Source organism: Orycteropus afer, unplaced genomic scaffold (assembly GCF_000298275.1).
Source record: "Orycteropus afer afer isolate SDZICR_OR568_19922 unplaced genomic scaffold, OryAfe1.0 scaffold00034, whole genome shotgun sequence".
Lineage (NCBI taxonomy): Eukaryota > Metazoa > Chordata > Mammalia > Tubulidentata > Orycteropodidae > Orycteropus > Orycteropus afer.
Genome location: NW_006921621.1, coordinates 16515810 through 16527463, shown reverse-complemented (window position 1 = coordinate 16527463; position 11654 = coordinate 16515810).

Below are 11654 nucleotides of genomic sequence, written 5' to 3'. Positions count from 1 at the left end.
TTGACTGCTAACCAGACGGCTGGCAGTTCAAACCCACCAGCCACTCCTCGGAAGGAAGGTTGGGCAATCCTACTTCAGTAGTGATACTGCCTCGGAAACCCAAGGAGGGGTCGCTATGAGTCGGGGCCGACTTGACGGCAAATAACAACAACAATGGTATAAAACCAAAAACCAAACTCATTGCCATTGACTTGACTCTAACTCATAACAAACCCTCCCCCACATACACACACACGGAGTTTCTGAGGGTATAAATCTTTATGGAAGCAGATTGCACCCTCTTCCTTCCAAGGAGCAGTTGGTGGGTTTGAACTGCTAACCTCCTAGTTAGCATCCAAATGCCTTATCCACTACGCCACCAGAGCTCCTTAACAGTTTTGACTCATAACGACCCCTGCTTGGGTTTCTGGGGTTGTGTCTCCATGGAAATAGATCACCCAATCTCCCTTCCGAGGAGTGGCTGGTGGGTTTGAACCACCGACCTCCTGGTATGCAGTCAAATGCTTTAAGCATTACGCCACTAGAGCTCCCTAATGGTATAAACGCAAATATAATTCAGGCTGGATTATGTTAATTATATCTGATATCCAGAACAAGTAAATCCACAAAGACAGCAGCAGATTGGTAGCTGCCAAGGGTTGGGGGTGGGGAGAATGGGGAAGGACTGCTTAATGAGCAGAGGTTTTCTTCCGGGGTGATGAAAATGTTTTGGATCTAGATAGAGGTGATGGTAGGAGCTCTGGTAGCATAGTGCCTAAGGCACTTGACTGCTAACCAGAAGGCTGGTGGGTTTGAACTCCTTGGAAGGAAGATGGGGCAATCTACTTCTGTAGTGAAACCCAAGGAGGGGTCGCTATGAGTTGGGTCCGACTCGACGGCACATAACAACAACAACAGAGGTGATGGTTGTATAACACTGAATGTACCATATGCCACTGAATTGTTAATTTTATGTTATATAAATTTCACCTTAATGTTTTAAAAAAGGTAATAGTTTCTACCTGGCTTTTTCTGCTTGCCTCTGGAACCCAGCCACCATGTGGTAAGGAAGCCCAGGCCACACGTGTGGGTTCCAGCTAACAGCCCAGTTAAATTCTCAGCTGACAGCTACATGAATGAACCTTCAGATTAATCCAGCCTCAGCCTTTCAGCCAATCCAGCTGGTACTAAATGTAGCAGACACTGTCTTGGCCGAGTTCAAACTACAGATTTGAGTACAAAATAAATCTCATTATTTTAAGCCACTAAGTTTTAGGTAAGGAGGCCTGGTGGCACAGTGGTTAAGCACTCAGCTGCTAAACAAAAGGTTAGCAGTTCAAACTTACCAGTGTCTATCTACAATAGGAGAAAAACGTGGCAGTCTGCTTCCGTAAAGATTAACCCAAAACCTTGAAAACCCTATGCGGGCAGTTTTACTCTGTCCTATTGGGTTGCCATGAGTTGGAATCCATTTGATGGCAATGGGGATGTTTTAGGTGTTTTTTAAGGTAGCAACATGTAACTCTGGTGGCATAGTACGTAAGGCATTTGACTGCTAACCAGAAGGCTGGTGGTTCAAACCCACCAGCCACTCCACAGAAGGAAGACTGGGCAATCTGCTTCCATAGAGATACTGCTTCGGAAACCCAAGGAGGGGTTACTATGAGTAGGATTCGACTCAATGGCAGTGAGTTTTGTTTTTGTTTTTTCTTAATGTTGTTGTTGTTGTTATGTGCCGTCGAGTCAGCCCCGACTCATAGCGACCCCTCTTTGGGTTTCCGAGGCAGTATCACTATGGAAGTAGGATTGCCCAACCTGCCTTCCGAGGACTGGCTGGTGGGTTTGAACCACCAGCCTTCTGGTTAGCAGTCAAGTGCTTTAGCCACTATGCTACCAGAGCCCCTAATAGGTAACTGGAATATTGAGCTGGTACCAACAATTATGGTTTTGGACGCCTGAAGGGTTAGAGGCTCAAGTCCACCAAAGGCACCTCAGAAGAAAGGTTTGGCAATCTACTTCTGAAAAATCAGCCCAATAAACCCTACAGAGCACAGTTCTACTTAGGACACACATGGGGTCACATGAGTCAGAGTAAATTCAATGGCAACCGGTTTAGAGCAGTGTTTGGCACACAGGAAGGATTCAAATACTGTTGAGTTGACCAAAGCATTTGGCACACAGATAAATGCAGGAGATTTCTCCCTAATTTTACAAGACAACTCATCTTGACTCCTTTGAGTGTCTGTGTGGTAGTTATGTTTGTGTGTCAACTTGGCTAGGCCTGGCTGAGTGGCTGGGCAGCTGGATGTAGTAATCCCCATGACGAGACTGGTAATAATTCCATGCTGGAATCTACTGTGAGCAGCTTATGCCTTAGGGATGTGGTCTACTTTCTGTATATAAGAAACAGCTTTGGGAATGGTCTCTAGCTTATGGCATGCTCCTGCATGTAGCTGTGTCATTGTTCAGCAGCCTGCCATGCTCTGCTGACCTTGGGATTTTCAATGGACTTGAATTAACGGCCTGCCGTGTGGTTTGGTAACATCGGGACTGTGCCTTTTTACTTGTCAACCTTGGGCTTGTCAGCCTCAGCAGACAGAAGTTGAGTGAAGAAAAGACTCTAGCTTCAGTGGGCCGGGAGCAGGAGGCAGAACTGAAGCCCGAGGTTGAGGGACTTTCACCCAGCTCCTAGAGCATAGCACTTTGAACTCAGACTTAAAGCCTCCAAATTGTAAGAATACACTCCTGTTTGTTATGGCCATTCCATTTGTGGTAGATATTCTTGTCAGAGTGGCACTAGGTAACCGTAACAGTCTGGTTAGCAGATATTTGGTGAAGTTAAAAGATACTGAGATTTTAGACTGGAAGAGGTCTTGGAGATCATCTTGCCCAATCATTGTCAACCATCCCCGCATCTCAGAAAATCTGAAGAAAACACATGCCCATCAGCAGCTGTGGCTCTGTAACAGCATTATCTCGGCTGGCTTGGTTAGAAGGTGGTGGTCTCCCTGTCTCTTGCTATTGGTATTTAACTTTGGGGAGGGATTGCAAAACAGTACCCTGTGCTCAAGTTAGTAAACTGTATGAACAAAATCCAACTTGATTTAGCCACTGGCTGAAGAATCTAGAATTTGACTGGCTTTTCATGTGGGTCACTTGCCCATGACCTGCCCTATAAATACTGCTGAGCTGTTGAAGTATAAATATATCTTTTTAAAGAGGATTAGGAGTCCATAAGAGTGAATGATAGCTTGCTGTGAATAACAATAATACAGATTTAAAGAGGGCAGGGTTAGTAATTGAGCAGGGATTAGCAAAGAGAACCCTGCAGAACCAGGCAGTCAGACATAAACCTGGCTCCAGAAGCAAAGAAATACTTGAGGTAGCCTCAGAGACAAACCAGTTTCTACTGTGCCCTGGCCAGAAGGTCTCTTATGAATCAGCTGTATGCCAGCGTTTTTGTAACACAGTAGGCCCTGCCTTGTGAAATCTTGAGTTGACAAGTGTCAGCAGTGGGTCCATCACGACCGCACTGTGCATTCTGCTTCTTGCCTTTATTCCTATGCATTTCCATCTCCTACTCCTTTTCTTCCTTAGTCAAACTCCTTACTTCTAAGCTTCAGGAAAACTGAATATATTTTGCTAATGTGAAAGAATAAATAAATCTGAAATATAGGCTTGACCAATCTGCATTTAATATGTGGATGTTTGAGCATCTCATAGCCTCTGTAAAAATTAGGTTCTAGGACTGTCTCTGTCACTAACCAGGACTCTGGTAAATCAATTTTGCATTTTTTTTTTTTTTTTGGCTTCAGTCCCATCTGTTAACTAAAAAGGTGTGTGAGTAGACAATTCATAAACTTCTAAGCCTTGGTTTTCCCTTCTGTAAAATGGGATTAATAGTAACTACTTGACTGAGTTTATAAAGATTCAAATCAAAAAAAGCTCACTGCTGTTGAGTCAGATCCAACTCACAGTGACCCCCTCCTTGGGTTTCCGAGGCAGTATCACTACAGAAGTAGATTGCCTATAAAGATTAATTATCTGTAAATGAGACTGTCTATGTAAAACGGTTAGCATAGTGGATAACTAATGTATGTATGGGTATTATAATAAGCACATTATATGTTTTCTTATCTAAATTAAACTTCATGACCATATTCTAAGGTAAGTATTATCCCCACCTTAAAAATAAGAGGAGGTCCTTTCCAGCTGTTTTTTAAACAATATTACACTCATGTCTAAGCTTATGTTATCCAGTCTAATACTCCAACTTTAATAACTAAGAATTATTTTCCACATTTTACTGAGTACCCTAAGGTCCTGACATGGGTTAGTATCTTGCCCAAGTTTATAGCAGTTAGTGGGTTTCAGCTCTTATCTGACTCAGGCCCATCTGATTCCAAAATCCATGCTTGCTCCACTATGCTATTCATTAATGTAGTAAAGCTAAAAACAATTTTATAATATCATGTAGGAAAAAAATGCTTGCTGACAAGTAGACATTTAAGAAACTATCTACTTATTTAAGCCAACCACCCTGAGGAAGCAAGTAGTTGGACCTGTGGGCTTGGGGACGATGGTCACAGGGGACATCAAGTTCAACTGGCATAACATGCTACACAAAAACAGTTCCATATCCTACTTTGGTGAGTAACAACTGGGGTCTTAAAAGCTCATAAGCTGCATTTAGATGCACTAATGGGTCTCTGCTTATCCGGAGCAAAGAAGAATGAAGAAAGCCAAACCAAAGACACATGGGAACAATTAGTCCAAGGGACTAGTAGATGATGCAATCCTCAGCCTGTATGACCATGAGACCAGAAGAACTAGATGGTGCCCAGCTACTACTGTCAACCACTTGCAAAGGGATCAGTGCAGGAGATCCTGGATAGAGTGGGAGAACAATGTGGAAAACTCAATCATTAAATAAAAGACCAGGTTTACGGATCTGATAGAGCTTAGTGAGACCCCTGAAACTATGGCCCCTAGTTACCCTTCAGGTCTGGAACTGAACTCACTCCCGTGGCTTCCAGCCAAACATTAGATAGGCATATTGTTGTTATTGTTGATGTTGTTAGGTGCCGTCAAGTCACCTTCCAACTCAGAGGGACCTTATATACAACAGAACGGAAACACTGCCCCGTCCTGTGCCACCCTCACATCCTTGCTATATCTGAGCCCATCATTGCAGCCACTGTGTCACTCCATCTCGTTGAGGGTCTTCCCCTTTTTCATTGATCCTTCACTTTGCCAAGCATGATCTATCCTTCTCCAAGGAATAGTCCCTTCTGACAACATAACCAAAGTAGGTCAGATGAAGTGTGGCCATTCTCACTTCCAAGGAACATTCCAGCTGCATTTCATCCAGGACAGATTTGTTAGTTGTGATGGTTATGTTTGTGTGTCAATTTGGCTGGGCTTGGTTGAGTGGCTGGGCAGTGGGATGTAGTATTCCCCATGATGAGACTGGTAATCAACTCCATGGTGGAATCTACCGTGAGCAGCTGTGTAGCTCCCCCATTGAATGTGGTCTGCTTCCTGTATATAAGCAGAAGCCTTGGGGAATGGTCTCTAGCCTATGGCACACATGGACCTTGCATGGAGCCATGCCATCATTCAGCAGCCTGCCATGCTCTGCCAACCTTGGGACTTAAAATGGACTTAAATTAATGGCCTGCTGTGTGGTTTGGTAACATCATGACTGTGCCTTTTTACTTGTCAACCTTGGGCTTCTCAGCCTCAGCAGCCAGCAGCTGTCTCAGTGAAGAAACACCTCTCGCTTCAGTGGTCCGGGAGCAGGAAGCAGAGCTGAACCCCAAGGCGGAGGGGCTTTCACCCAGCCCCTAGAACCTGGCACTTTGAACTTGGACTTAAAGCGTCCAAACTGTAAGATAATAAACTCCTGTTTGTTAAGGCCATCCCATTTGTGGTATATTCTTGTCAGAGTGGCACTAGGTAACCAGAACATTAGTTCTTTTGGCAGTCCACGGTACTTTCAGTATTTTTCACCAACATCACAACTCAAAGCATCAATTCTTTGGTCTTCCTTGTTCACTGTCCAGCTCTTACATGCATATGAGGTAAATGAAAATACCATGGCTTGGGTTAGGCACACCTTAGTTTTTAAGGAGACATCTTTGCTCTTCACCACTTTAAAGAGGTCTTTTGCAGCAGATTTGCCCAGTGTAATATGTTGTCTGATGTCTCGACTGCTGTTTCCATTGGTGTTGTGGAACCAAGTAATATGAAATCTTTGGCAACTTCAATCTTTTCTCCATTGTATCATGATGCTGCTTATTGGTCCAGTTGTGCAGATTTTCATATTGACACGGGAGCTCTGGTGGCATAGCGCCTAAGGCATTTTATTGCTAACCAGAAGGCTGGTGGTTCAAACCCACCAGCCACTCTTTGGGAGGAAGACAGCGCAATCTACTTCAGTAGAGATACGCCTCGGAAACCCAAGGAGGGGTCACTATGAGTCGGATTTGACTCAGCAACAGGTGTTTTTTTTTTTTTTATGTTGGGTGTAATCCATACTGCAGACTGTAGTCTTTAATCTTCATCAGTAAATGCTTTAAGTCATCCTCTCTTTCAGCAAGCAAAGCTGTGTCATCTGTGTATCACAGGTTAACGAGTCTTCCTCCAATCTTGATGCCACGGTCTTCTTCATACAGGCTAGCTTTTCAGATTATTTGTTCAGCATACAGATTGAATAAGTATAGTAAAAGGATATAACCCTGCCACACTCCCTTCCTGATTTTAAACCATGCAGTTGCCCCTTGTTCTGTTCAAACGACAGCCTCCTGGTCTAGGGTAAACATTTACATCAGGTAGATACATTCCTTAGAGCTGCCAATTGTGGGAGAACAGAAGAGCAGTGTTTGCACAGGGTGACAGCTTGGAGGGCAGGAATGCATAGGAAAGACAGACACAGGGAAGAGGTAACTACAGAGAAGAAATGAGAAGAGAGCTGTTACATTGTGGGGAACTGCAGTCAATGTCATGAAACAAAATGTGTATGAAATGCTGTATGGAAAATGAATTTGCTCTGCAAACTTTCACCCAAATCACAGTAAGAATTTAAAATAAAGAAAAAATCTACTTGTTTAAAATAATTGCTTTATACATTTATCATGATGTTTCAATGGTCAAAGGAATATATATGTAATTCTCTTTGTAAGCATACCAGTCACTCTAAAGTGTTACACAGCCATATCAAATACTTACCTATAACCAACACTGTAAAAGGGATAGAACACGAATGGACAGAAATGAGGATATCAACTGTACAAATGGCATCGTTAAGACATAGGCATTTAAAAAGATATTTTACTTTATATGAAAATATACTTCAGGTCAGAGAAATCAACAATTCTGTACACTTATTCCTCACTTCCATTATCTGTCATTTTGCATTTACCATAGTAAAAAAATCTACTATCCAACTTTCCGCACATTAACTATGTCTATCTGGCAGTGGCAAATGCTGAGGTGAGAGTAACACTGGCTGTGGTGGTTAACCTTTTATGTCAACTTGGCTGGGCTGTGGTTCTCAGTGGTTTGGCAGTTATGTAATCATCCTCCATTTTCTCTTAACGGTGATTATCACATAAAGACCTAGTCTTTGTAATCTAACCATGTCAATGAGCAAGGAGTGGGTGTACTGATTTGCTATGGGAATGACCAGGGCAGTGATATCTTGAAACATTTAATCTGATGGACAATTGTTTTACTTCTTAAAAGGTGTCCTTTAGTATTGGGAGATGAAAATAAGGTGTTTTGAAAAGCAGTGAACTGAAGGATTTTCCTCAATAAATACTATCTTCACTTCCTACCTGTACTCTGGTTTTTTCTAGTCAGGTCCACTCTTAACACCTCTAGCCCCTACTATGCATTAATTCTAATTTTCAGGATATGCATTTCATTGAAACCATTATTTTAAAAACTATCTCAGACATCAGAATACAGAAATGACTTTGCTTACATCAAGACTGTTGTTTTGCCATCGAGTTGGCCCCAACTCATAGTGACCCCTCCTTGGGTTTCCAAGGCTACCGCACATATCACTACGGAAGAAGATTGTCCAACCTTCCTTCCGAGGAGTGGCTGGTAGGTTTGAACCGCCAGCCTTCTGGTTAGCAGTCAAATGCCTTAGGCACTATACTACCAGAGCTCCCTTACATCAAGGAGTAGGCTTTAAATATGCCTAATACTTTTGTCAAGGAAACAATGCTAGTTTTGTCCTGGGCAGTTTACTTGCATATTGATCTTAAAATAAGATTTTAGTATATAATTTGAAGTAATCAGCTAAATAATCTTGTCTACAAGCTATTTTTAGTCTCAAAACAGCATTACTCTCACCTTGGCATTTGCTACTGCCAGATGTACATAGTTAATGTGCACAATAGTTGGATAGCAGGTTTTTTTTTTTTTTTTTTTTACTATGGCAGATGCCCACCTTTAAAGGTGCTCACATGGACGTGTTACTAGAGACTATCAACCAACCTCTTATAATACAGTGATATACTGTTGTTGTTGTTAGTGCCATGGAGTTGGACACGACTCATACCAACCCCTCCTTCGGGGCCGAGGCGGTATCACTAGGGAAGTAGATTGCCCAACCTTCCTTCCAAGGAGTGGCTGGGGGTTTGAACTACCAGCCTTCTGGTTAGCAGTCAAGTGCCTTAGGCACTATGCTACCAGAGCTCCTACAGTGATATACTATCTAAAAAAAACCCCACCAAAACAGCTCAGGTCTGGGTCTTTAAAGAATTTTTTTTTTCCTATTGTCATTTGGATGAGAGTTTACAAATTCATTTTCCATATTGCTGTTCATACACATTTTGCTCATGACATTAACTGCAATTCCCTACAATGTAGCAGCTCTCTTAAAAATTATTTTTAAAAATAAAAATGTGTTATGAATTGCTGCTTTGGTAAACAAAGCTACCATTACACTGCTTATTTCAGTTTTCATTGACTTTTTTTTTTTGTGATTCATCTAATATTTACTGGATGAGTGTAGAATGCCTGCCATGGTGTCAAATGTTTTAGCTTAGAAGATGGATGAAAACAGGCATGCTTTCTGCTTTTCTTACATTTATAACCCAGTGAAAGAGACATTCAAAAAAGTGGTGCAAAATTTAGCCCTAAAATAAATGTAACCAGAAGTCAGCTCTCCTCTCTTAATATAGTTTGGGCCGATTATTCTAGATTTAAAGACTTGTACAGGGAAGTTTACAGCAAAATGTGCATCTACCTCCTGTTGTAGGTGAGGAAATCCACCTACATCCCCTCAGCACAGGCAAACTTTTTACTGAACCCACAGCAGCGGGCTTGGTGGCTGCAGTCAAGAATCACCTCTGTGTCGCTGACTTTTTTTTTCTTTTACAAACAGGAATTTAACTTCTCACAGTTTAGGAGGCTAGAAGTCCAACTTCAGGGTGGCAGCTCTAGGGGAAGGCTGGCTCTGGAGGAAGGTTCTTGTCTCTTCAGCCTGTTTGCTGGTTCCTTTGAGATCTCCATGCGGCTAGGCTGATCTGTTCACCTATTAAGTCTTTTTCCTTTAACATTTTATTGCAATCTGGATGAAATTTTACGAATTAGTTTCCTATTCAACAATTTAGACATTTTGTTTCATGACATTAGTCAGAACCCCCTTAATGGAAAAAGCACTCTTCCCATTTCCTCCCTGAGTTCCCCATTTCCATTCATCCCTGTTTCCTGCCTTCTGAACAAAGTTTGTGGGCAAATGCTGTCCTATTAGTCTTGTATGACTGACTGCTCTGAGTGCGTTCCTGATGGGTGTTACTGTTTACTTCATAGGCCTACCCGTTATGTGGCTGAGATTGGTTGACACAGTGGCTGCAACGATGGCCTCAGGCATAGCAAAGACTGTGAGGCTGGTGCAGAACCAGGCAGTGTTTTGTTCTACTGTACGTAGGGTTGCTACGAGTCGGAGCTGATTCGACAGCACCTAATAACAACAGCAACATTATGTGGCTGAAGGGTGATCTCCAGGTATGATTTGAAGAGTATCTGAGGGCCATGGTCTCAGGGGCTCCATCAGTCTCCATCAGACTAGCAAGTCTGAGGAGTCTATAAGTTTTATGATTCTGAAATTTGTTCATTTTTCTCCCACTCCATCTAGGACCTTCCATTGTGATCCTGATCAGAGCAGTCACTAGTTCTTTAAGGCTTATCTTCAGGATTTCTCCTTTGGGCATTTGTGAATAAGGCCTTCAACAACTAAGCTATGCAGGGCATGAGGTCATGGGGCACAGAGCTGCAATTCTTGTCATGTTAATGACAGTAATGTAAATCTTATTCATAAGCAGTATGCATTCAAAGCACTGACATTTGATAGTAGGCTGAGAAGAGAACAGGCAATTCAGTCACAGGGGGAAAAACAGAGAAGTCATAACTACCCCAAAGATGTGAAGGAAATCACAAAAGACCTGGACCTGATTTTATTGTAAAGAGTAACAGAATAACTCCCTTGGGGTAGATACACCAACCGTTTCAGCTGTTTGTAATCTTTTTTCTTTGAGTGCTTTAACTATACTTTAATTTCATGGAATAGCAGATGTCTGCAAGCAAAAAGAGTACCATTAACCAAAAGAAAAGGCTTTTATCAATGTGGAACTAAACAGGAAAAATATTTATCTGTGTGCCTTGCACAATTTTCAAAAGCCATTACTTCTATTCAGGTGTTGGTATTTACTACAGTGCTGGGTACAAAGTACACAACAAAACCTTGTTGAATGAATAAAGCAAAGGATGAATGAAATGATGTAAGTAGTCATTTCTTGAGAGCTAAAATTCCATCACAGTGACCCTTCACAGACAGTCCTATAAAGGTCTGGGCTAGAAGAAGAGTTCAGTGCATGTCACAAATGTGCCTGATCTGTCACAGAGTCTACTCACTTTCAAGAATTTAATGCTTTATGCACATCCGTGTTCATAGCAACACTATTTACAATAGCTAAAAGATGGAAACAACCTAGGTGTCCATCAACTGAGGAATGGATAACCAAACTATAGTTCACACACATAATGGAAGACTATGCAACCCTAAAGAATAATGCAGAATCTGCAAAACACTGCATAATGTGAATGAACTTGGAGGACATTATGCTGAGTGAAATAAGTCAATCACAGAAGGAGTCAAGGAAAGGTTTATATATGGAAGGAAATTTTCTGCTGGTTACCAGGGGTGGGAAGGGAAGGGAGGGAACATTGTTAGATCTATAGAGATAAATACTGATTTGGGTGAAGAGAAGGGCAATGTACCAAATGTGAGTGATCAACATGGTGGCACTGAGGAAGAGGAAGACAGAGAGAGGTATATGGGAGGTGCAGACAACAAAGGTGAACCCTTTTGCACATACAGTACTGTGTTGTCAGTGCAGGCAAACATGAGTATACAAGTGGACAGATGAGTGGACAGGCTGAACTATTAGGTATGTCTGTACAGCGGGGAGTGTACCAAAGACCATGTATAGGGTTGGTAGACAATGGTTCTACAAGTATATTTGTATGTTCTGTAAGAATTCCCAGGTGCATAATAGAGCTGACAAGGGACAAGGTTGTAGTCACTTCTTGGTCACAGCCAGCTACCCAGAGGAGCAAGCAGTTGAACTGGTGGGCTTGGGACCATAGTCACAGGGGAC